Here is a 27,441-nt window from a genome sequence, read left to right as displayed (position 1 = left end):
GAACAGAATAATACCACACAGGATGATCGACACACAGTGACTACAGAGGATAATCACTGCTAGTCCACCAAAGACCAGACTTACTAACTTCCAAGGCATGCTACATCTTTTTGCCCCAGTATTTGAGGTGGGAACGGATGTTATTGCTTTATGTGTAATAATATGGTGGGCAAGTATCAAGTTTTGCACAGTCTAGAATGGTAAAATAGTACAAGAAGCTAACAATGGTACACAAACACTGACCAGTTTCTTACTGTAGTAATATATTCCTATATAAAATAATGAAGAATGAATTAAGCTTGCTTAAGTATATACACCCATACAAAGAGTATGATAAAGAGGTTGCAAAGCCAAGTTAAGGTTGTTTGAAAGACATGAACTCTGCCCCTTCATGCACATATATTACAGTACGGTCTGCAATTACATGAGCACGTACTTTGTTTTTTTCATGTGCCTTCTCTGCTTCATTCTGTGTGCATATAATATAATGCACAGTGAATGAGACAGGTTTTAAACATTTTTATCTTCACTATTCAGTAGTTGCTGGTTGTCTCTGTAGTAGGAAGAGAGCCCAAGACATAAGCCCTTGTATTAGAGGCCTGAGCTAAAGTAATGGTCATAACTTGCTAATATAAAGCAAAGTTAAGTTGTGAGCAAGAGGCAGGCCCTGCTCACAGAATCTGGTAACGGGGCTGATATTGCAGAAACACTATTTCCTACATAGTGCTAGGCATAAGAATATATAAGCAAACCCATTCCAGAAAGACAGTACCAAAACACTTCGATACCAAACACATTCCCCAAAGATAACAGGAACACATTGACCCCTCCTAAAGATAAAGTCAGGATGACAGCATAATGTATAGAGATGTTTTGACCAAACCAACATGTACAAGGTAATGGGTGGCACCCAAATACGTCAGAGGGTGGCACCTAGATACATATGGGGTAACACATAATTTGTTTGTACCCGTGTATGAAGATGTATCTCAGAGGGAATGTCTTTGTCTGGCTGAGGGGAGAATGGAAAGTCCTGCCATTCACTGAGCTGGTTCATTGTCACCAGCATACATGTGTTAGTGTATCCGTAACCACTGAGCCGGGGCATTAGCACCGTGCTTCATCGGCAATAAACCTGACCAAGTTCCTTCGCAGAAAACCGAGTCTTTGGATTTACTGGGCAGTTCAATCAGAGCCTGCTGTACAGGCTATCTGGCCAGAGTCAGTACAGCATGCAGAGAGAACACACACATGCAGCCAAATATCTGACCACAGTCTCATTAACTGCACACTGTCCAAACTTCATATTCCTGGGGAACATCTCTGGAATTTCTAAATGTTATAGATCACAATTTCCTAACTAAAGGGTGCTGCATCCAACACAAGGGAATTCTGTATTAGACTTCATCTTAACCGATAAAGAGGAACTCATCACAGAACTAAAAATTAACAGCAGTTTAGGTACAAGTGATCATGACTTGATCCCATTTATAATGTGCAAACACAACAAAGTCCAGACCAGCGATTTATATACTTGGTGTTATAAAAGGGCCAAATTCACAAAGCTGAAAACAATTACGGGTTAAATCAGTTGCAAGGAAGAATTTAATCAGAAAAATATGAATGATAATTGGGAACTGTTTAAGAACTCTTAACTAGATGTCCCACAAGCTGCAATTAAGGACAAAGGTGGTATTGGTTAAAGAAATTACCTGGTTTAGAGCAGAGGTGAAGGCAATTATAAAAAATTAAATATATTTAAACATAACAAATGAAAGAAAATATAAGCTGATAGTAATGAATATAAATAAAAAAGCTAAGAATTGTAGAAAATTGATCAGGAAAGCAAAAGGGACACAAGGAGAAATTTATAGCCAGCAGAGTTAAGGACAAAACAGCCTTCTTATTAAGCATATGAGGAACAAAAAGAGTCCTAATTATGGTATTGGTCCTGTCAAGGTATCTTTCCCACTTTGAACTTTAGCATCCAGAAAGTGGGGACCTGAATGTACCCTTCTAAGCTTAATTCCTAGCTTAGATCTGATAGCGCTGCCACCAACCAGAAATTTCAGTGTCTGGTACACTCCCTGTCCCCTAAAACCTTCCCTGGGGGACCCAAGACCCAAATCCCTTGGGTCTTAAAACAAGGGGAAATAAACTATTCCCCCTCCCAGACTTTCCCCTCCCTGGGTTACCCTGAGAGTACATTGATCCAAACTCCTTGGATCTTAAAACAGAGAGAAATTAACCTTCCCCCCACCTCCTTTCCCCCCACCAATCCCAGACCCAATCCCCTTGGGTCTTAAACAAGGGGAAAAAATCAATCAGGTTCTTAAAAGAGAAAGCTTTTAATTAAAGAAAGAAAAAGTAAAAATTATCTCTGTAAAATTAGGATGGAAAATGTTTACAGGGTCTTCAGCTTATATAGACTAGAGGGACTCCCTCCCCCCAGCCTAAGATACAAGTTACAGCAAACAGAGGTAAAATATCCATCCAGCAAATTACACATTTGCAAGGTAAGAAAACAAACATAAAACTAATCCGCATTTTCTAGCTAGTACTTACTATTTTGAACATAAGAGACTGTTTCAGAAAGACTGGAGAAAGACCTGGTTGTACGTCTGGCCCCTCTTAGCCCCAAGAGAGAACAATGAACAAAACAAACAGCACAAACAAAGACTTCCCTCCACCAAGATTTGAAAGTATCTTGTCTCTCGATTGGTCTTCTGGTCAGGTGTCCGCCAGGTTCACTGAGCTTCTTAACCCTTTACAGGTAAAAGAGACATTAACCCTTAACTATCTGTTTATGACAGGTCCACTACTAGATGCTAGAATTATCAATGAAAATGCAGAACAGATAGAAATATTCCATAAATATCCCTGTTCTATATTGGTGGGGGGAGTGCAGGGGGAAACAGATGGGGGAAACAGATGATATAGTCATATCAAATGATAACACGCTTTCCATTACATTGGTATCTCAGGAAGATGGTAAACAGCAGCGTGCTTAAGTTAAAGTTAGGCATTTTTAATTCAGCAAGTCCAGGTAACATGGAGCATAGGGGAAGTTCCAGAAGACTGGAAGAAAGCTAATATTGTGCCAATATTTTAAAAAGGTAAATGGGATGATTTGGATAATTATATGCCTGTCCGTCTGATATCGATCCCCAGCCAGGTACTGGAGAGGCTGATATGGAACTCAATTAATAAAGAATTAAAGGATGGTAATACAACTAATGCCAATCAATATGGGTTTTATGAAAAATTGATCCTGTCAGAATAACGTGATATCTTTTTTGATGAGATTAAAGTTTGGCTGGTAAAGGTAATAGTCATGATGTAACTGATATTTTGATTAAAAACGAGAATGATATAAATTAACATGGCACACATTACATGGAATAAAAGCTGGCTAACTGAGAGATCCCAAAATGTTGCTGTAAACAAGGAATCATCACTGAGCAGGTGGGTTTCTAGTGGGGTCCCACAGAGATAATTTCTTGACCGTACACTATTTAACATTTTTATCAACGACTTGGAAGAAAACAAAATCATCACTACAAAAATTAGAGGAGAGGTAAGTAATGAAGAGGGCAAGTCATTGATACAGAGCGATCTGCATCACGTGGCAAGCTGAGCACAAGCAAGCAATATGTGTTTTAATACAGCTAAATGTTAATATATGCATTTAGGAACAAAGAATGTGTAGTCTTGGCTTACAAGATGGGGGACTGTCCTGGGAAGCCGTGACTCTGAAAAAGATTTAGGGGTCATAGTGGATAACAAGAGTGTCCTGTGGAACGCTGTGGACAAAAGGGCAACAGGAGAATCTCAAGTAGGAGCACAGAGGTTATTGTACCTCTGTACTTGGCACTGGAACAACTGCTGCTGGAACACTGTGTCCAGTTCTGATTTCCACACTTCAAGAAGGATGCTACAAAATTGGAGACGTTTCAGAGGAAAGTCCATGAGACTGATTAAGGGATTAGAAAACCTGCCTTATAGTGATAGACTCAAGGAGGTCAATCTATTTAGTTTAACAAAGAGAAGCAAACAAGGGTTGAGGGGGGAGACTTGATTAGTCTATAAGTACCTACACTGGGAGGAAATATTTAATAATGGGCTCTTTAATCTAGCAGAGAAAAGTATAATATGATCCATTGGCTGGATACTGAACCTAGACAAATTCAAAATGGAAATAAGGTTTAACTTTTTAACATTGTGTCTTATTAACTCCTGGAATTATTTACCAAGGGTTGTGGGGGATTCGACAATGCTGACAACCTGTAAAATCAAGGTTGGATGTTTTTCTAAAAGATCTACTCTAGGAACTATTTGGGGGAATTCTTTGGCCTGTGTTGGACAGAATGTCAGACCAGATGATCACAATAGTCCCTTCTGGCCTCGGAATCTATGAATGAAGCAACAGTCTTCAAGATCTCTGCCCCAGGTTTGCACATCCTGTCCACCAAGAGCTTAAATGCATTCTCATTCACTACATAGACCAACTAACACAAACTTTCTTAGATACAGCTACTAGGGCATTACAAGAGTGCGTGTGTACAATAGTTGGTTTCCTTCTTGATTTGTCTTGTTTTCTACAAAAACAAGTATAGGTGTTAGATGAAGTGGTTTCCATCGTGTACAGGGTTTACAGTTTGGTTCAATGCCTCTCAGCAGCCCCACTACAGAAATTGTTCCAGCACCCCTGAAAACAAGCAGATTTCTTTCACAAATCTCTTTTTTATCCCAAGCCGAATACCAAGATATTTCAAGTATATTCTTATTTACTACCATTACACTCCATATTGTTACTGAAATATCGGGTCTGCCTAGCTGAGAGCCAATTAACAGCCTGACACGGATAAGGAAAAATGCTTTATTCTGCAGAAAAAGGGGAGCCTATACCTTGGTACAAAAGACTCTGTCTTACACAAATTTCACAAACCTTTTATACACATTCAGACAAAGACCCTTGCGTGTTAATACTTGATTGGTAAGTGTAAAATCTCATGCTCCCGTTATCTGGGTAGTACTGACTGGTTTGGAGCAGGATTTTCCTGCTTTGAGGCAAAGGAAAAGAGATAGTGCAAAAGTTCAGGCTACTGTGTCCATGAGCAGTACTCCTCCCCTACCCTACTGGCCGCTTGTAATCTATTAAGGGGGGTCAGCCAGCTTTCACAATATTATGAATTTCTACAAGAAGTTTACAAAACATAAAAATAGAATGATGTATATTGCTGAAACATACTGAGAGTTATTGTTCATGACATTTTCAATATTGTTTCCACTTGATACTTTCTACTTTTAAAAAGATTTAGCTAATTCACCAGTAAGTTTACAAAAAATAAGAATGATTCCCTGTACACAGCGCCTGATCCAAAAGCTATTTAAATCAATGGGAATCTTTCCACTGACTTCAAATGGCTTGGCGTGTGCCCATAACAAACACAAAATAGTAAAGTATCAGAGGGGTAGCCGTATTAGTCTGGATCTGTAAAAAGCGACAAAGAGTCCTGTGGCACCTTATAGACTAACAGACATATTGGAGCATAAGCTTTCGTGGGTGAATACCCACTTTGTCAGACGTGACAAAGTGGTTATTCACCCACGAAAGCTTATGCTCCAATACATCTGTTAGACGAAGTGGGTATTCACCCACGAAAGTTTATTCTCCAGTATGTCTGTTAGACTATAAGGTGCCACAGGACTCTTTGTCGCTTTTTACAAAATAGTAAGTTATGATCAGTTTTTTAATGTTTTTTCAGGCATCCTAAGAGTGTTTGTTGCCAATTACTTTCACAGCTAGGAGTGAAAATCCTAAAAGCTCCTTTTAAAAGATAATTACTATAAGACCCCCATTGCTCTTATTTTCATAGAAAAGGAAACATTTCAAAGCTGCTTGAAACGGTAATAAAGGAAATGTCAGAACACAGGGCAGAAAGGGGTAGGAAGAGTTGTTGGTAATGACAGGGGTTAGCTTAAGTTTCCAATGTGAGCTCAATACCCACTGGGAGATGTACAAATTGTGTATGAGTTTCAGAATATGAATTCAAGTCAGAGTTAATGCTTCCTGTATAATAGTATGATGATTGCACTTTTAAGTACTACAGGCAATCAATTTATTTTACTGACATTATGTACATCAAAACACTTTAGCTTCTTGATTCCAGAGTCTCTATTCCATGGCCTAACAGCTTAATCAATAATATTTGATCAACTCTCCCAAGTGTTTATCAAGACAATTTTTATCAAGAAAATATTTTCATAGGTAATTTCTCCCCCACCCCCATCAGGTTTTCTTTTGTGTTGTATAAACGAGACAACAGAAGTCTCTTTTACTGGAGATGATATAACCCACCAGCTGGGTCTGTTACTGGACAAATACCCCTCCACATCTAGATCAGCATCATTCTGTAATTTAAACATGAATGTGATGATTAGGAATGTATCAAGCGATTCACAAAACCAAGTAACACTGTTAACCCATAGATGCACACAGTTATAAGCACTGTTGTTTCCTCACAGAAACACGCTTTGGGCATTTGCAAGCCCTGGTTTCACCCAGGTTATTGATTCCTGATAAAAGCTAAGATGGCACTTTCCTTCTGGTGGGGAAAGATGGGGTTTTATTGTCATCTCATGCACCAAAAAGGCTTGAGCAATTTCTATTCTTCCAGAACAGCAAATCTTTTTAAACTTAACCCAATGGGATGAAAAACTGACGGGCCCTTATTTTCATGTGATTCATTCCAGGCGCTGCTACTAAAAAATGCTGCTTCAACCTAGCGTGGCAGACAATGTTGTACAACAGAAAGTATCCACAATAAGTGCCACTGAGAAAAAAAGCTGGCATGGGGGCTGATTTATGGAAACGGGAATTATAACAAGTGAGACAAAATTAATACCGAAATAAAAGGCTGTGCTGGTTATGTGGTGTGGCACTGTTGAAATACTTACCAGGCCGACCAATGTTTTGCCTTTGTCACAAGGATGCTTTAGACTCTTCCCTCTGCAATGCAATCATGGCCTCAACCCAGTGTTCAAAGGAGACTTACGCCTTCTGAAGTAACCCAAGTGAAATTTTTGCAGGTTTACAATAGAAAATGATTTTACTTTTCAATTGAACAGCAGTTCTGCAGCCACTTATACCCAGTCTGGGGTGGCCTAGCCCTGCCTAAGTCCACACAACAGCTTCCTCCAGCTAATTTCTCTCTGCCACAAAGCCTCTTAGTGGTCATTACACATGTCCCCAAGACTTCCACACTCAACTCCCTGCGATCAGTTTTCCCAAGAAATTCATTACTACAAATAAAAATGATGTACACGTCTACCCTTAGGTTAGCCAGACTGAAGGACTGTTTCAGAGGCAGAAATTAAGCAACTGATCTTTATGAAGTTATAGTATCAGAGGGGTAGCCATGTTAGTCTGGATCTGTAAAAGCAGCAAAGAATCCTGTGGCACCTTATAGACTAACAGACGTTCTGGAGCATGAGCTTTCATGGGTGAATACCCACTTCGTCAGATGCATGTAGTGGAAATTTCCAGAGGCAGGTATATATATGCAAGCAAGCTAGAGATAATGAGGTTAGTTCAATCAGGGAGGATGAGGCTCTGTTCTAGCAGTTGAGGTGTGAAAACCAAGAGAGGAGAAACTGGTTTTGTAGTTGGCAAGCCATTCAGAGTCTTTGTTTAATCCTGAGATGATGGTGTCAAATTTGCAGATGAACTGAAGCCCTAACCAGATCAGCCACACCATCACCGGTTCATCACCTGCACGTCCACCAATGTAATATACGCCATCATATGCCAGCAATGCCCCTCTGCTATGTACATTGGCCAAACTGGACAGTCGCTACGGAAAAGGATAAATGGACACAAATCAGATATTAGGAATGGCAATATACAAAAACCTGTGGGAGAACACTTCAACTTCCCAGGCCACACTACAGCAGACCTTAAGGTGGCCATCCTGCAGCAAAAAAATTTCAGGACCAGACTTAAAAGAGAAACTGCTGAGCTTCAGTTCATCTGCAAATTTGACACCATCAGCTCAGGATTAAACAAAGACTGTGAATGGCTTGCCAACTACAGAACCAGTTTCTTCTCCCTTGGTTTTCACACTTCAGCTGCTAGAACAGGGTTTCATCCTCCCTGATTGAACTAACCTCTAGTTTGCTTGCATATATATACCTGCCCCTGGAAATTTCCACTACATGCATCTGACGAAGTGAGTATTCACCCACGAAAGCTCATGCTCCAAAACGTCTGTTAGTCTATAAGGTGCCACAGGATTCTTTACTGCTTATGAAGTTATATTATCTCAAACACCTAATGAAAAAGTTTACGGAACTACCACGAGACAGGGAATATATTACGGTAACCTTTGCTCTTTTCCCAAACCACCGAGCTGTCTCTCTCTCTCTCACACACACACACACATTTTATAACAAACACCTTTATCTATATGGAAACACATCACAGACAGACACTGTTTTCAAAAATATTTAAAGAATTCAGGCCAAAATCTAATCTCAATTACTCTGGTTTTATAGCAGCATAAGTCCAATGAAGTACATGGAGTTACCCTGGATTTACAACAGTGTAGATAAGATCAGGATTTGACCCTTGAGCCCTAAGTTCTACCTAGAAAAAGTGCATGGACATCCTATTTGTGGGTACAACTTTGAGTTCAGCATTAGGAAAACCAGCCCTTAATGTTATGCAGTATCAAACTTAGTAGTGATGAGATAAATTTTATAGTAAAAGGCTCCTCATGGCAATTTTTCATCCTTCCACATATTCCTCAGAATATCTCAGTGTCCCAGTGGATGACCTATTCAACTGAAACTCGGACTATATAGGAATGTACTTATTTATTTACTGAGTCCCTTTCATATCAGATTTTCTTTTTTAAAGAGCCTCATAATGCATACATGCTTGCCGCACAGGAAATGTCATGTGATAGTTATAGGAACAAAGTAAAAAGCAACCCACAATAAACGGAGACATCAGTTTATAAGCACTCCTTGTAAAAAAAAGTTACACTTTCAAGTAACAAGGAAAATTATTACTTCAGTTTGATTTTGAAATGTTTGGGCAGCAGCTATGCCAAAGAATTTCCTGACACTGCCTGAAAGATTCATTTAAAAGCAAGAAATTAGCTCTCCATTAAAAGCAAAAATTAAAAATGAAAGTCATGTTACCAATACACAGGGTGACTCTAGCTAAGAGTGCAACACCCTAGCACAATAGATCTCTCTAAATGAGGCAGGAATTTCAAATGCTTTGCACATACCAGGATCAGGGACATTTTTATATTATGTACTTATGTCTATTATGTATGTATGTTTGTACTATACTATGTAGATTAATTATGGTGTTTTCTCCCCACCCCCAAGCACATACAATGTGGGTGTGGTAAAGGACATAGTGTAGGTATGGCTTTCATGACTGTTATTAGTGGGCGGATGATTTTGAATTGATGGTACATTTAGATCCAAAACTCTTTGAGCGGGGTCCATCCTTTTGTTTTCTGTTTCTACAGCATCTAGCACAGTGGCTGGGGGGAGCAGGTTCCTGGTCCATGACTAGGGCTCCTAAGCAGTACTGCAATGAAAAGAAACAACAACAATAATGATCAGAGGCAACCTCTTACTGTACACACAACTGTATTTTGAGGTTTCTAACCACTGGAAGAGCCCCCAGAGGAATGGACCGGTATTTAACAAAATGAAATGAATACATTTTTGCAGAGACTAACTTTAAAATCAGTCGGCTAGTTATGGAATTAGTATTTAATATTCCTATGACAAGAGCCCAATTATGATGGAGGCCGCACTGTGCTAGATGCTGTACAAAGAGTAAGAGGAATACAATCAGATATATTTTCTATTTACTCTTCTTCTACCTATATACAGTAACACAACTGTTATCATCTGTGCCTTAACCTAGCCACTGCTAATTGCATGTCTTGAGGAGTACGCTTAAACAAAGGAATTCCATGCGAGTGCAGAGGATGAGAAGGTGCAGAGACATTGGGCTTGTCTCCACTTACCAGGGGATCAGTGCTGCGGCCATCAATCCACTGGGAGTGGATTTAGCGGGTCTAGTGAAGACCCATTAAATCGACCGCCGATCACTCTCCAGTCGATTCCAGTACTCCACCGGAACGAGAATCATAAGATAAGTCAATGGGAGGTTTCTCCTATCGACCCTGCGCAGTGTAAACACCTCAATAAGTCGACCTAAACTACATTGACTCCAGCTACATTATTCACATAGCTGGAGTTGCATATCTTAGGCTGACTTAATCTCGTAGTGTAGACTTGCCCATTGTGTGAGCAGCTGACAATCATGTAAATGAAATAATGAGAGGAATGGAGGGAGAGATAGTGTTCTGAAGGGCCTTGAACGTGAATACAACAGCCTTGAACATGCTGTGGCAAGCCACCGATCCACACTCAGCTCTCCAGTTAGAAGCCACCCTGACTAACCAGTCAATAACCTCTATCACAATGAGTAACCATAAAATCCAAACTATATGCAGCCTTCCTAGATTGCTGGAGCCGTTCATAGGAATACAATAGTGCAATGTCAGAGTGAAGTTTCCTTTTTTCCTCTTGGTTCCAACAATCTGGGCTGCATCTAGCACTAGTCTAGACCAGATCGGGGGTGGGGTGGAAAGAGAGCTGACATGGCCAGCGTTACCATGCACCTGAATGATGTCTCTAAAGTAGCACCATCACCCACACAGTTAATATAATGGGAAGGTATGAACTGAGTGCTCAGTGACCTCTGGGATGATTTTGTTTGCTGTGACAGACTCTTTTGACCCAGAAGATCACCCTACCACTAAAGAATGAGTTTTACTACTTGAGGGAAGTGATATACATGCTTCTTGAATCAACTCTGACTATCCTTAACAAGTTCCAATCAAGGGGCAGTCTATTCTCTGAGACCCTTAAAGCAAAATAAAAAGTGCATCCATCAGATTAGCATGTTTATCAGACAGCTGTAGTAGGCTCATATCCTCTTTGGCAGACAAGCCACTAGAGGGAGACAAAGACCACATTGTCATGGGCTCAGATGGCATTTCTACCAGCCAGCTGGCTGGGTAAGGTCATTTATGGAATTTGTCAGATTGGAGGACAGCTGCCACCACAGTTGAGAATTCCCTCAGAGCTGCCATGAGACTGAAGGACAAAGCAGCACATTGAAAGGAAAGAGAAATTGATCAGTGCCTCAAATTCCACACACACTCCTCAAGGATAGGGCGAACCCCACCCCCACTTATTCTCCGAATGAGCTCCCACCACTGAGAGAAGAAGCCTGTCCCCGTTCCTAGAGGACACACGCAGAATTCTGGGATAAAAATAAACAGTTTTTGTCCAGCTTTGCCAATGCCAAGTTTATTCCTTTTCCTCAGAGACCTGGACTCTGAGGAACTAGGACTTGAACAGCAATCTGCTGAGAGAGTGGCCTATAACACTAGACATCTGTAACCTTTTTCTTTCCAGCATGTGTGTTTAAGCCACAAGTTAGCATTCTAATGGTGCAGTTTTATGTTCTGAGACTGTGCTCTCTAAATCAATAATTTAACAGCTGATGAGTGCATGTGGGAATTGGGCTTTACTGCCCTACAGATTCTAAAGACAGCATGTCGGAGGCAGCACAATTCTAATTGCTGATCAATGCTGAAGTCTAAATAACTCGTAGCAACGTGACCTATCCGAAGTATGAGCAGCAGCTCAAGGTTTTCTTAGACAGAAGCACCCTAAATCTTACTGATAACTCATTCCTGTCACTCTTAGACTATTCAGGATAACAAGGGTAGGAACTGTTAAAACAGTGTTACCAAGGACCCAATCCTGTGCTTTCACTCAGGCAGATCCAGAGAGCCTGACTGATTTCAGTGGGGCTCCACACTGGCACAGGGAGGACATCTTGCTTCTGGCAAAACTGGGAACCATGTATGTGCACTTCACCAAAATAAAGGGCATAACAGGCAACAACAAAAGATTTCTGTCATGATCTGTTGTCTGTATTGTAATGAACTTGCTAGTGTGTTTTTACACCACTGACCTTAACTGGAAGGAAACTGCTTAACCGTATGTCTAGGCTCAAAGCTCATTTTTAGCACCAACAGGAGTAGAGTGATTTGGGAGCAGAAAGATCAGAATTCTATTCCTGTCACAAAACCACCATAGTAAACGATTGTGAAAGTCACGCTGTAGGTTGCCACGGATTCTTTAGAGCATTTACCTAATTATGCAGGCCTGATCATCTGCATTTTGTCAAATGCAATATGGCGCAATGTGAAAAATCAGAACATTAAAGATGTCTGGCAATGAGAAGTAACGTACATGTTCCTTTCACAACCCCCAACAATAGCTCAAAACAGATTAGCAAGAAGCAATGGTGATACTGGTTGGGAAAAGAAATAAAGACTGAAAACTGGAATTCACGTTGTGCCACAAGGCACTAGAAAACTGATGTTTGACCCCAAAACACAGCAGAGAGAGAGAGAGACAGAATGATAGTAGATATGCTACTGACGAGAAAATGACCTTTCCTAGAGATTAATCCGTTTGCAACAGGCAACGCAGTAAATTCTAACCTCCGTCATAGCAGCAAATCCTTCAGCCGCCTGAATGTAATCTTGCAGGAGAAAAGCCCACTCAGCATGAAGGAAGTGTAATTCAGGACAGCCCCAAGGAAGTGAAGATTCAACCACCCAGCAATGTGTTATGAATACCTTGCTTTGTTTTATACCAGGTGCTGGGGGGATATTTCCATACACCAGTTAATGTCAAGTATCAGTTCATCAACAAATACTTCAAACTTGTGAACGTGATTTCAGACATCTGTTGACTTCTTGAGATGCTGGCGCAGTGGTAGAGTCTTTCAAATACCTTTCACAGACACACGCACGCACGCACGCACACAGAGCATGAAACATGGCTTGGGGAAAGGAGAAAAAGAAAAAGGAATAATTTGCTTCCATGTGAACTGTGTCAGAAAGAGAATTCCAGAGCGCGATCTTACAAGGAGATTTTAGCTTGTCCCTTGGTAGTCCATTTGGCTGGAAACAAAGAATGATAAACAGTTTTCATGCCTTGCAGATCCCCAATTCCCACTCCCCCACCCTGGCACCTACTTTTTAATCCCTGTCAACTATTTTAAAAGGAGGAAGCTACTGAGCAGTTTCAAATTCATCAAGCTACTTCCTGGGGCTATCATTCAAAGACCAGTATTTTAATTATTCTTTGTTTTTAAAAAGCTTTACCCAGTATATCTATTTTGATTACAATACTTTTGAGTTCTGTATTGAAACTTCATCCTATGCAAGGTATGGCTATAGGAAATTTTGAAAGAATGCATTCCTTTTAGTATTTCCACAATTATCCCATTATTATTAAATTAACTGTATAGTCCACAACATACTAGGTGCTTTACAGATATACAGAAGGTAGTCTCCTATTATTCTTTTTTTTATTGTGGCAGCACACATGACCCCTCAGTCATGGACCAGGACCTCACTGTGCTAGGAGCTGTACAAACACAAAAGTAAAAGAAAGGTTTACAATCTAAGTTTCAAACAAGGAATACAGAGAGCTAGGCGGTGGAGCACAAAGAAACAAGGACTTATTCTAGGGCAGTTCTGCAAGTTCCACACGACATCAGTAGTCTGACAACCAGCGACAAAGCCAAGCACTCTTCTGCATGCAGGAACCTCCATGAGAGTTATGCACATGCCATCCACATGAAGAGGGTAAGTCTCTTTGTCCCCTCCACCCCCCGTGTCAAGACTATGTATGCATGTTTATTAATCTGCTATTGCCTTCAAGCTAATGGAGAAGGGTCTTTTCACTCAAGCCGCAAAGGCCCTTGTTTTTAGTACCCGGCATGTTTTCACACATACACACACTCCGCATGCCCACTGCAAGTTTGTCTCCTGAATAAAAATTCAAAGAAATAGAACTCTGTATTTAAAAATAGGTTTATTGTTCGGTTGGGGTTTTTTTTAAGCAAACAGACATTTATTAGTTTGTTTGGAAAAAATCAATATTTCCAATATAAATTCTATGTTTAATTAACATTTCCAGGAGGGAGGGAGGGAGGAAGAGATCAGGAACAAAACTTAGAAGCATAAAATCAGTAACAAAGACATTGTGATTTCAACTGCAAGTACAGACATTCTCTTTCCAGGAAAATGTGTTACCATTTAGGAGTCAACTAACCAGTGTTACTGAGATCCTGCAGTTATTTCTCTCATTAAAGTATGCCAGACACTACCATGTAGTATCTGCTGAAAACTGCTCAGTGCTTCATGATGACCATTGTGAGTGATATTAAATAAGATACCTCTTAATAAATACCTTAGATAACTACCTTGGAAAACTGCCTTTAAATTACTTGACATTAAAGGAAATCCCATAAAATGATGTATATCATGAATAGGTCTGAATATGAATAAGAGGCTGCTAGACAACTCTCTAACACCACATTCTACAGGCCATTACCCTCCGACTCTACTGAGGATTACCAAAAGAAATTACACCGTCTGCTCAAGAAACTCCCTAAAGAAGCACAGGAACAAATCTATACTGACACCCCCCTAGAGCCTCGACCAGGAGTATTCTACCTGCTACCCAAAATCCATAAATCTGAGAATCCTGGATGCCACATCATCTCAGACATTGGCACCCTGACAGCAGAATTATCTGGCTATGCAGACTCTCTCCTCAGGCCCTATGCTACCAGTACTCCCAGCTATCTTCAAGACACCACTGACTTCCTGAGGAAACTACAATCTATCAGTGATCTTCCAGAAAACACCATTCTAGCCATTATGGATGTAGAAGCCCTCTACACCAACTTTCCATACAAAGATAGACTACAAGCCATCAGGAATAGCATCCCCAATACCATCACGGCAAACCTGGTAGCTGAACTTTGTGACTTCTCCCTCACCCACAACTATTTCAGATTTGGGGACAATTTATACCTTCAAGTCAGCGGCACTGCTATGGGTACCCGCATGACCCCTCAGTATGCCAACATTTGTATGGCTGACTTAGAACAACGCTTCCTAAGCTCTCGTCCCCTTACGCTCCTACTCTATTTGCACTACATTGATGACATCTTCATTATCTGGACCCATGGGAAGGAGGCCTCTGAGGAATTCCACCAAGATTTAAACGATTTCCACCCTGCCATCAACCTCCGCCTGGACCAGTCCGCACACGAGGTCCACTTCCTAGACACTACAGTGCAAATAAGCAATGGTTACATAAACAACATCCTATACAGGAAACCTACTGAACGCTATACTTACCTACACGCCTCCAGCTTTCATCCAGACCACATCACACAATCCATTGTCTACAGCAAAGTTCTAAGATACAACCGCATTTGCGCTGATCCCTCAGACAGAGACAAACACCTACAGAATCTCTATCAAGCATGCTTAAAACTGCAATACCCACCCGGTGAAGTGAAGAAACAGACTGACACAGCCAGAAGGGTACAGAGAAGTCACCTACTACAAGACAGGCTCAACAAAGAAACTAACAGAACGCCCCTAGCCATCACCTACAGCGCCCAACTAAAACCTCTCCAGTGCATCATCAAAGATCAACAACCTATCTTGAAGGCCGATCCCTCACTCTCACAGATCTTGGAGACAGGTCAGTCCTCACTTACAGACAGACCCCCAACCTGAAGCAAATATTCACTAGCAACTAAACACCACACAACAAAAACACTAACCCAGGAACCAAACCCTGCAACAAACCCTGGTGCCAACCCTGTCCGCATATCTATTAACCTAACCACATCAGCCACACCATCATGGGCTCGTTCACCTGCACATCTACCAACATGAAATATGCCATCATGTGCCAGCAATGCCCCTCTGCCATGTACATTGGCCATACTGGACAGTCTCTATGCAACAGACTAAATGGACACATATCTGACATCAGAAATCATAACATTCAAAAACCAGTAGGAGAGCACTTCAATCTCTCTGGTCACTCAATAACAGAACTAAAAGTGGCAATTCTTCAACAAAAAAAACTTAAAAAACTCCAACGTGAAGCTGCAAAACCAGAATTAATTTGCAAACTGGATACTATCAGATTAGGCCTAAATAAAGACGAGGAGTGGTTGGGTCATTACAAAACCTAAACTTAATTTCCCCAATACTAATTTCTCCCTACTGTTACTCACACCTTCTTGCCAAGTGTCTGTAATGGACCACTCTGTTATCACTTCAAAAGCTATTTTTCCTCATGCATACTACAGATGTCACAATTTCAGAAAAAAGGATCATGCCATTATTCCATGCCCCTCCCTTTTCTTTTTTCTCTTTCACAGTGGCTGTTATTTGACACATTTACCCACAGTGTGGTATTCGAGAAACTGCATTATCAGATCCCTATCCTAAAAGTAGAAGAAAGCTCCAGCAGTATCTTAGACACTGCTACATGGGAACTATTGCCCATATAATGGCAACCAGTGTAAGAAGAAAAAAAGTTGTAGTCTGACCCCATTATAACTGCGAAAAAACTAGCAGCAAATTCCAAATACCTCTTCTCCATTGTAAATGGACTCATCTCCTAAATACCCTATCACTTTCCAATGGCTTTCCTAGAGTCAGTGATTATTTGTGACCAAAGGTCAAACTGAAAAAAATAAATTAAAAAAAAAGACGGTAATACTCTTCCAAGCTCCGCCTAGAAAGTAAGCCCCACTCACACAAGATGCTACTGACAGCAGATTTTGCACATGTGCAAAATATGAGTACGCATGGTCTCTGAGATTAGCTCCTCCTTAAGGCACTCCAAATATATTTTCAGTCTCTGCTGCCCTTGGATTCCCTGCAGTGAGTCTCATGTGACCCCAGTGGGCTTCTTGGATTCCGAGAGGCTCCTTGTTGACTGAGGGATGGGAAAAGTGGCAGTATTCTTGGAAACCCACACCCACGGTGCCAAAGTCATCTGTCACTCACAGTACAGTATGAAGATCTTTCATAACAGTATTGCCCTTCTCCTTTTTTACATGGTTTGACAAACAGTGAAAGTATTATCGTTGGTCAGTACAGCACACTGGACTTCTGGGTTAGAACCCACAGAACCAAATGGGACAATTCACACAACTCAGAGCTGTTGTCCCAGGTACTGTAAATGCAGTCAGAGGTCACCTCTCTTTGTCTGTATGCTTTGGAGGCTCTCTCAATAGCAAGAAGAGTGAGAGACTTTTTTTTTTTCTTATTAAATGAAAACTTAGATTCTGGAGAACAAGATGGGTAGAGTAAGAGGTGCTGATGCACTGTACTGTCATATACCGGCGGTGTTACAGCCCTGTCTCAGACTCTGATGAGGCATTCTCTTCAGCACGCTAGAACATCTGGTGCAACTGCTTGGTTTCATAGACTGCATAACTAGCTAAGGGAGCATCACCCCAGTTCAAAAGGGATTCAGCTGCTAATGTTGGAGACATAGCCAGAGGAAGGAAGCCCCTATGCGGTTCCTTTTCTGGTGTCACTAGCGGCTGGTGTAAGATAAAGCAGCCCTCTATCTGCTCTGTCCTACACCAGGGGAATCATACTGGTGCACAGGGGCTCAGGATAAAGGCAAATTGCTACTTTTACACAACCTCTATGGCAAACCTAGGCCATGTGCTCTGCAGCCATAGCCAAGGGTTTGTCCACCAGTTTCCTTGATAAAAAGATACAGAAAAAACTACTAACCTGTTTTCTGGGACCCAGATACCCTAGTGTAGATAACAGTATTTTGTTCCTGCTGTCTATACTCGTAGCAGGTGGATCACAGAAAACCAGACTGAAAGCGATGTTTCTCATGTTAAAACACAGTATACCTTCACAGACAAACTGCGGTACAATGACTGGTTGTGACTTGTACTATTTCTCCACCTAGACTTGATCCTGCAGTCCTTACTCAGGCTAAGTGCTCCATAAAGTTAACAGGTATTTTGAAGTATCAGCCTCCTTGGTTCTTTTAAGGCACGAGCCAAGAACAAAAAGTAGGGTTATGAAAGGAGCAACGTTAAGCACAGTAACACAAATTTTACAATATTATAAATCCACACTGGAAAAAAAAGCAAGGCTCAATTGTGACGTTAACTCTTATGGGTAAGAAAAAAAATTGTAGCATAATATATTTCTGTACAGCCTTTATAAAGGAAGGTTCTGAACAGCTTTTGGCATTTGAAGAGAATTTCAATAAAGCAGAACGTACCGCAAAAACACTGTCTTACACCTGTCCCAGGAATTTATGTCCAAATGCTATTGTATTATTCTCTGTATTTTGTGTGTCTCTGGGGCGATGACTGTATTTTATTAAAAGAACTGTGATATATTGCTTTTAAAGAGAAAGTATTTACAGGGAACGAAAGAAGCCTTTTTAATGCTAAGAGGAGCTGGCTCCCATTTAATTAACCCTTTTAGATAACTGGTTGCCTTAAAACATATATTTATATGTACAGTGCATTTCATCTGAGTCCCACTGCAGTAATACTTCACTGAACTATAGAGTATTTGGCACCGGAAGTAATTTAAGTAGAGCCTGCATGGATACAAATTTGTATTCGCATCCAATCTAGAATCCGCAAAAATGATCCACAGATTTGTAGGATTTATATCCGCACCTGAGCCGTGATCTGCAAAACTGGTTCATGGATATCCACATCATCAGATGCACATATATGTGGATACAAAATCTGTGGATTTTCAGGGTTCTACATTTAAATGTCTACATCCTTGTTGCTCTAGGATATTCATAAGGCCTTACTGGTCTCAAAAAACCAGTTAAATATTGATTTTGTTTGACATGTAAAAATATTTCCACTCTCCTTCCCCTCTTCACCCCCCCCCGCAAATTAGTTCTAAATATTTATCAAGTACCATTTCTAGTAAACGTAACAGATGTGTAATATGTATTGCAAAGCTACAGTGCTATCAAAAATCCAGACACACATACACAGACATATACGGCACATACTACACATTCTAGCCAAAATGAAACAACAGTAATTACAGCATATTACAGAACTGTTAGTGCACAGCAGCAGGGTCCACTGGGCTGATGTGTGTGCAGCAGGCTAGACAGTTATCGATTTACAATCCAGCTTGCTGCGCACTAACTCTCTGTATAGACACATCCTTAGATGACTACAGATTTCCTCACCTTAGCTTAGGTATCCAAGGTGGAAAATGCTGACCTTCAGTGATACTCACAGGGTATAGACTGAGGGAGAAAAGCTTCTCTATTACAATAAACTTAACCAAAATTACCAACGTACCATAAAAATATGTAATACTATTTAAAAAGACACATTAAGTATAAAACTACACTTTGCATCAGTCATTTTAAAAACATGGCAGATTTTACTTGTCACCCAGCATTTAAACAGCTTCTCTTCACTGCTGTTAGAGTCTTTGCAAACAAAACAGCATGAATTTGAAGCTGAAATGAATAGTAGCACTTCAATTCTTATTGAAACCGCATTCAACAATATAACTCCACTAACAACATGCAAGGTTTGCACATATTATGAAACATAACCTGTTCTTGGCTCAAAGTGAGCTGCACAAATTAGCTGACAAAATAATTTCCCTCTTGTTTTTCCTCTTTGGAAAGGAGAACAACAATCATCACTCATGAACTAAGGGAGAAATCTTTATTAAAACTATTAGAATAACCAAGCATCTTTAATGTTTGTCTTGTAATGATATGCTAAATGCTTAAACAGTGTTGTAATGAAGTTGGAGAGTACTGTATAAATGTACCTCCTAAATCACCACACAGAATGCAAATTCCAACACCACTGGACAGTTTATTAGTGTGAAAACTGTCAATGCCTCTGACGCACTGATAGCTTAGACATGCTACAACTTGAAAAAAAAAGAAAAGCTAACAAGTTACCTTTGAAGAAAGGACCATTTTATCTGCCATGTATGAACAGTCTCCTCCCAGCATCTTGCTACAGAGCCTCTGCATGTGCCGTGTGATACTTCATGCATGTTAGTCACCTTTGTGAGTTGTTTGGGGGGGGAAAAAACCCACCTTAATTTTGAGTATCAACCATTAATTTTGAGCAACAAATGATACAAAGACATTTTTGTTTGCACACAACTTCCAAGTGGTGCTGAAATGTGCATCAGTAGAAACTTTCACCATAGTTAGGGAACCTAGTGGTCTGAAATTTATTTCTTTAATGCTGAGAAATCAGCCTATTCATGGGCAGAGTTACAGCTGCATTACTGGAAGTAATTTAAAAACAAATACTTATTTTCCATCATTTTTATTCCACACACAGTGTTATTTTCTAGGACCACAGGCAATTTTAAGGGCAGGAAGCCAATCTGAAACTGATTTGCACTTTGGAGGGTTAGCACTTGTACCACCACACAATATTTCTGTTCTTGAAAAGTTTCTGGGGTTTTGTTTAGGAAAATGTTTAGCTGCTCTCATCACTGCCTGAATAGCTTACGCTATATAACAACCTTAGTTTAAATAAATTCCACTGTGTTCATTGACCCAACCATTCTTTCACTGAGCGTTGGTGTCCTCTACTTTCAGCAGCTGACACAGCTTTGTTGTGTACATACACCTCAGAATTCCAACGTCTTCAGTCATCTCATCTTTCTCCATGACCTTTGCATCCTTGTAGAATTCAAGTTTCCTCTTGGTGCATCATTTCCACATCCACAATGCTCTTTATATAAGAATATAGACAAAATTCCATACCCTAAACTCATTTGCACTGTCCATCTAGCTCATTCATTTCTCCAGCATTAATTTCTTCCTTTGTCTATCTAACAGTAAGACTGGTCAAACAAGACAGAATGCCAGACAATTCCACTCAAATTAACATCTTCCTTACTAGTCAGACCCCTACATCGTCAAAAAACAGCAACTGTCCATAATTTCCTATGCTCTGGATACAATGACCTAGTTCCAGTCTCACAGTAATTTAAGAAGATATATTGCAGGTATCTTATTGCCTGTAACTGTATCTCCTCGATATAATCATAAGAAAAAGGAAGCTTCCCGTTTAAGAATCCACCCGTAACTGATCAGAAAAGTAATCAATGAGGATGTCTTACTTTCCAGTAATCTACACATGCCAAACTCTTGAGCCTATTTCAACATCAGTCATTAATGGACCATTTGAGACAGTAGCTCGAAGAGTCTCTTCCATATTGATGATCATAGGGGCTGCCTTATTACAGAAAGAGACAGCTGACTCATACAGCCGTTGAGTCTTACACCTTTGTAAACTCTTATTTTCTTTTCTGTTACAAATAATGATCAGACATCCACGGGGAACTCTACTAGACCGAAGACATGGACTTCATTCATACATTAAGAGCTCACAGTAAGCACACTCTCTTCTACAGGAGCTACTTTGGGATGTTGGAAGCCACTACTGTTCCTTCTAAATGCCAAAGTTTGTTTTGCTGCATCTTTCCTCTTTTCATTGTTCCAACAATACCTCTGACATGGTGGACGGATACATGCACAAGAATTTTATTCCCTGCCCATACTCGTCTTCTTCATGCTTCATACATCCATTAATCTCAGGCTTTCTTCTAGGTTATTATATAGAATTGTTTTGTAAGAAGCAGCTAAAAGATCACAGCAGGGAAGCACAAACAGGGAAATCTGTAGTGAAATTACCTCCATGAACTGAATTGGGATGGGACTAATCCTGCACTGCCTCAACACTGGACACAGATATTTAAAAGTCCAATTTACTGGTATGAAATAGCAATGCTGTTGTTTTCATGATGACTGAGGATACAAGTAGAGTTAACTAGAAAATCCTCAGCAAGACGACTCTATTCAGACCAGGGCAAAACAAAGAGATTACCTCTCCTGCCTGGGGCACCTCTCCTGCCAGTACAAGTGTTCTAGTGGTTAGACCTCAGAACTGGCAGTCAGGACATGTACATTTTCTTCCTAGCTCTGCAACTGACTTTCTGTGTGACCTCAGCCAAGTCATTTATGGCCTGATTACTGAGCACTTGTAGCTCATGTTCACTCCAGTGGGAATGTCAGGCGCTCAGTTCCATGAAAAATCAGGTCACTAACCTCTCTGTGCTTCATCTTATTTATCTATAAGTTGTGCTTACTGCTTATCTGCCTCACAGAGATGTTGTGAGTTTTAATTAGTTTATGTCTGCAAAGCACTTCAGGATCCCTTGATGAAACGTACTATATGTGTTCACAGTATTACTGTTGACTGCTAAACAATCTACTTGGTGTCTGAGGGATAACTAGCAATAGCAGCTGAAGGAGAATTCCAAAGGGACAGTATTCCTTACTCAGCAGCTCTAGTCTCTGTGCTAAGCTGCCTGGGATTCCTAGATGTTTCCGAAAGATTATATGTTTCAGAGGCAGAGTTTCAGCAAGATGTGCACTGGATTAGACATGGGAGTCAGCAGTTACACCTTGGCCCTGGGATGGAAAATGTACTTATCTGGTTCTTTCAGCTAAAATAATTAAGTCAGAACATGGAGATGAACAACAACAACAAAAAGTACCAGAAAGGTTTTATTTTTCAAACACTCCAAATGGCTTAAAGTTGTTCATACTTCTGTATGCATTAAATTGCTCAGGACACAGATGTATTTATTTATGGCTCAGAAAAGAATTCCCAGCTCTTAGGATTTCCACAGAACAAGCACCCCCAGTTCTGCCTGGCCACCTTAGCCAACTCACCATGCAATTCGCCATTATAATGCTAATGCAGTTCAAACAACCAAACCCTGCATATTCTATTTATGCAATAAGCCAGTCTTTAGGTCACTTAGTTGTGTCAGTTTAAACTTCAACGTTCCCATGCAGAAAAACTCATCTTTTATTTACTTGTGCGGGAAGAGATGGCAGAGAAAAAACATTTCATTATAAAATTGCTCTTTTGTTTATTGGGCCTGGTCCCACATCCACTGAAATATATCGTAATTTTTCATTAACTTCAGTGGGCATTGGATTGGTCCTATGGTGAATATTTTAAAGTTTTAAATATTTTTAACTAAATAATTTTATATTATCTTAGCAGTATAAAGCTTCCAACGAATTTGTGTGTGCATACACGGATACACACAAACACATCCATTATTAGGGCCTGATCCAATGTCTACAGAAGTCAAGGAAAAGGCTGCATTGACTTCAATGGACTTTGGATCAGTCCCTTTAAGTGAATTTAAGGCTTGAGTCTACAACCGTTATTCTCACTAATAGACCCATTATTTCTAAAAGGCTCCCCTCAAGAGCAAAGGACGATGATCAGGTCATTAGTGCTCATGAAAGGTCCTGAATTCCCAGTAGAGAGACAGACATTTTTTGCAACTAAACTGAAAACAGGGTATTTTCATGCTTAACAGAAAAAACCCGCTCTCTCTCTCTCTCTCTCTCTCTCTCTCTCTCTCTCTCTCTCTCTCTCTCTCACACACACACACACACACACACACAATCCCATTTTGAGTCATTTGTGACACCTTGTTAAAAAAATAGGGACAATTTTCAACACAATTAGGCTCACATTTGAGCAAAAATGAGGACACAGCCGTAACATGTAAAAATTCAGAGCACAAGATTCCCACGCTGGCCTTGAAATGAGCCTCAACCCTGACCTGCAGGAACTGCTGTAGAAAAGTTCTACCATCTCCAGTCAGTCTTTTGCCTCTCTGTACAGAACACTGACAAGGGACACCATTAAAATCAATTAGTGTCAACTGTGTAATATGCACATCTGTCCATTAAGAACTAGAACAAGACCACCAGCGTATATCAGCAAGCCACTAAGACACCAGCTAGTAACAATTTTGGCTAATTACCATCAAGCACTACATTCAAGACAACAATCAAGATATGAAAGCACCAGAGTCCTTTATCAGCCCTACTGCCCACAATCCAACTCCCACACCATCTATCACTACAGACTGGTTGAATGACAGAAACAGCTAGCCCCATGGGGTTTCCCATCAGCAGATGGCACACAAACTGCTGCCCAAGTCTCCCGAGTGCAGACTTTTCCATGAGAGGGCTCCATCCTAGGAATAACTAGGAGGGAGTTTGGAAGCAGGTACATGTGTGTGTCCCAGAATGTAAGGTGTGTAAGTGAGAAACAGACAGTGCCCTGAGCTGAACAACCCTAAAAGTACAAAACTGGTGTTGATGACAAACAACCTGGACAGAGTGGGGCCAGGCAAAGCACAGTAATATGCAGAAAACTAATCCCTTATTCAGAGAAACTTGGTACTCAGCAATAATCCACACTAAAATAGTAACACGGCTACCCCTCTGATACTTGACACTAAAATAGTGTGGCTCTTCCCCCCCCTCTAGTGGCTGAACCACACAAGAGGTTTATGAATCTTCTGCGGCTGCTCCAAACGGACGGACAGGGTCTTTACCACAAGTAATGAACATTTAGGGGTTCAGATACAGAAGTCCCCATTCAATCCCCGCAGACTAGGGTTGTTGTTATACCGTAAGAAAGCAGAGGGGCCGAATCATGACTTCTGAGGTGGACAGGATACATTTTACGTTTAGTGGCAGCTGCACACTTGCAGATTTTAGATTTAGGTGGTCAAAGAAATACTCTGCTGTGAATACCTGCAGATGAGATGAAAATAAACCCTTTATTTCCCTTCAAGAAGCACAAGAGAATCAAATATTCACTGACCAAGAAAGTCTAAAATTCCCAAGTTTTAACCTAGTTTGAGGACGAAGTTTCATGCCTGAAAGTTACGTGCATGTCAATGGGGGTCAGAATCAATCACTGGGAATCTTTAATCAATTCTTTGTCTCAATGATCTTTAATCAATTTCCCCAGAACCACATAACCATATGGTCATATGATACCCTTCCATTTCTGAGAGAGAACACAAACAGAAAAAAAAAAAACTTCACGTCTTCACCAGTCATCCTTTTTATGTGGGAACATTCAAGTCACTTTCCTGGGTTGCCAGTGCTAAAATATGCTAGCAGCACTAAGGCAAGGGAAGACTTGCAAAGAGCTCACAATCTGTATTCAGCATAATTAGCAGATGCCAATTTTTAACTTATTACTGCTTCTTCATTTCTGTATTCTAAGGAGGACATCAGTGGCAACCTGTTATCTAAATGATTGTTTTCTTTGTACGGATATAAAGCAGCAATCATGGGAAAATATAGCCTCAGAGCATGTGTTAGCAAATATCCATCTCATTTTGAAATGACATTAAAAAAAACAACCAACTGATGTAAATGAAGAAATTAATGCCTTTAGATGGGCCCCTGTCTCTTTCTTCACACTTTGGATTTTAAAGCACTGCAAACTAAAAGCACTGGGTATTTGGCAGAATTTCCAGTTATTTAAATATGCACAGTAAGATTAGTAAAGGAGCTTGCTCAGCTGAATCTGCTACTGATCATTTTAAAACAGATGAAACAAAAGCACTTAAAAGGATGTATTTTCTATCCAGAGAATCAAAAACTATAAATGAATAAATAAGATGGAGCCTTTCAAATTCAGTACCTAATAAAGCAATGCAACCTTTAAAAATGTTATTGCCAAACCACCAAAATAAATAGAATGTGTAACAGTTCAAGGGATCGATCTATAGTAAGTGCATACACTTTCATTCTTCAAAGCCAGAATGTTTCATAAAACAGACAGACTAAGGTGGCTGCTACTCTGAAACCTTTAAAAGGATGGACGTGCAAAAAAATTTCTTTGCTCATCAAGGTTATGGCTTTAACAGGTTACTATAGTATAAAGATCACAATGATACAGTCCAAACAGCATCTTCCGCTGCTTTGTGTTTAGTGAAGGTTTCATTCCTCCCATAACATTTTGCATGTTCCAGTATATCATACACAACTATTCTTACAAATCTGATTATGATTATACAAGATAAATGTAAAAGCCAAGCTGTCCCTGTGTGTAACCTCTCATTTTCCTCTGATAAACTTAGATTAAAAAAAAAAACAGTCAACAACTTAATTTTCTGCTAGACATTACAATAAAGCTCCATCATTATTGTGCACAATAGTTAAGAAGAAATAATATCTCACGTGCTTCTCTAAGCCCATATGCATGCACAGCATAGGATAGCCTCAGTGCAAACATATCCCCCCTCAGTTAAACTGGTCTTTGTGGAAACTAATAACTTTCCACAGTAAGCACTGTAATCCAAGTAATAATTTTAAAACTGGCATAAGCTGCAGTCTGCTGAACTAAGGCATTCTTACCTTGCAAAGAGTGTTTGAGTATATTTAATTAGTGTAAAAGGAAACAATGAACATGCTGCCAAACACTCTCTCTCTCTGTGTGTGTGTGTGTGTGTGTGTGTGTGTGTGTGTGTGTGTGTGTGTGTGTGTGTGTGTGTGTGTGTGTGTGTGTGTGTGTGTCACACACAGAGTATATGTCTTAGTTGGGAAAGACGACTAGAACGGATCAGATGCCAAGTTAATATCTTGCCTTTAGACCTCAACCAATGTTGAGTCAAGTGGGGGAAACTACTTGTGATTTAAAGGAAAATTTTCAGGAAAAAACAATTTTTCCTCAGAGGTGAAGAGCTTTGACTGGATGATGTACAATAGTGTAAGTCAAAAGCCCTCATATCCTTCCTCCTCATGAGCCAATTAGTTGCAAACATCAAACAAACACTGCACAAAACAATGCACAAAGACGTTTAACAGAAAAATGACAGAAGCCCTTACCTTTGCGTCAGAATAAGTGATCAATAAGCATAATAAACTCAGTGGGCACGGTTGCTGCGCACATCTCTCTGTGGACTTCTCTCTAGCAGTCCCAAAAGCACTGAACATAAAAAACTCCAGCCTGCCTGCTTCATTCTTCGGCAACAGGGATACATGCTACCACGGTAACAAGGAAAAGCAAAAAGAACTACAGATCTTAATTTCTTAAAAAAACCCTTGTGCTTATATAAGAAAAGAGAGGCAAAAATAGAGCATACTTTCACTGAGAGAAACTGGCCTTGGCCGTATACCTAACCCACAGCAGAGGATCATTAAGTTTGAATTTCCCTGCTTGCAAGCTTTCTGGAGAAAAATAAAGTCTGTCCTGGGAGGGGGGAAAGCAAATGCCTGGATTGGGGGAAGGGGAGAAAAGGAGGAGGAGGAGAGAGCTCCTATGTGACATACATATGGAATGAGCATTAGAACAATGCTAACAGGATAGCCAAGCAACTGCTCTCTAGGGCAGCAGGTTTCAAAGCAGAGCGCCACAGTTTTGCAGGAAGGAGAGGAAAACAATAAAAATGTATTATTTTTTCCTCCACGAAAAGAGGAGCTAATTCCAAAAATGAACAGGAATAAAACAGTAAGTTGCCAAATTCTGCAAAAATCGCCTTGTCCGCTTTCCAGCAATGCAGGCAGAAGCCTGGATGTCTAATA

At 40.3% G+C, this 27,441-nt stretch overlaps 1 protein-coding gene across 1 annotated transcript in view; it reads right to left on the bottom strand.

Annotated features, from left to right (window-relative positions):
- The window catches only part of FAT3 (FAT atypical cadherin 3), a 485,653-nt gene extending 458,708 nt beyond the window's left edge, over window positions 1-26,945 (bottom strand). Inside the window, 1 exon segment of the mRNA XM_030559193.1 lies at window positions 26,746-26,945. The gene's annotated coding sequence lies outside the window, so the exon portion shown is untranslated.
- Between the last annotated feature and the right edge of the window lie 496 nt (window positions 26,946-27,441).

The sequence above is a fragment of the Gopherus evgoodei genome, chromosome 1 (genome assembly GCF_007399415.2).
Source record: "Gopherus evgoodei ecotype Sinaloan lineage chromosome 1, rGopEvg1_v1.p, whole genome shotgun sequence".
Taxonomy (NCBI): domain Eukaryota; kingdom Metazoa; phylum Chordata; order Testudines; family Testudinidae; genus Gopherus; species Gopherus evgoodei.
This window is presented reverse-complemented; position numbering and strand designations above follow the sequence as displayed.